This window comes from Hipposideros armiger, unplaced genomic scaffold (assembly GCF_001890085.2).
Source record: "Hipposideros armiger isolate ML-2016 unplaced genomic scaffold, ASM189008v1 scaffold_154, whole genome shotgun sequence".
NCBI lineage: Eukaryota > Metazoa > Chordata > Mammalia > Chiroptera > Hipposideridae > Hipposideros > Hipposideros armiger.
This window is the reverse complement of record NW_017731504.1, coordinates 2,610,965-2,611,381: the sequence shown is the minus strand read 5'-3', so window position 1 is coordinate 2,611,381 and position 417 is coordinate 2,610,965.

Below are 417 nucleotides of genomic sequence, written 5' to 3'. Positions count from 1 at the left end.
GCATTCTATTTGATTGTAATATCTTTCTAGTTTCTTTTAATCAAAAAAGATTATTTTTTATGATATTGACTTTGAAGAGAAAAGGTCAGTTTTCTTGTACAATATACCACATTCTGGATTATTTCCTCATGGTGGTGTTTGACTACTTCTCTTTATTTCCTGTAAACTTAAAATTAAGGCTGAAGGCTTGATTAGACTGAGAAAACATTTGGAAGAATACTCCATGCATGAGGTTGAGGACTTCATATTTCATTGCTGAGAAGGTACATAATTCAGATTGTCTCATCATTATATTAAAAATGTTATCACTTTAGTAAAGTGATGCCCACTTCAGTCTCCAAGGTCTAGGTGCAATTTTCACTTTGGAATTTATAACTACTGTGTAGGGTGATGATACTTTGACACCATGGAACTACC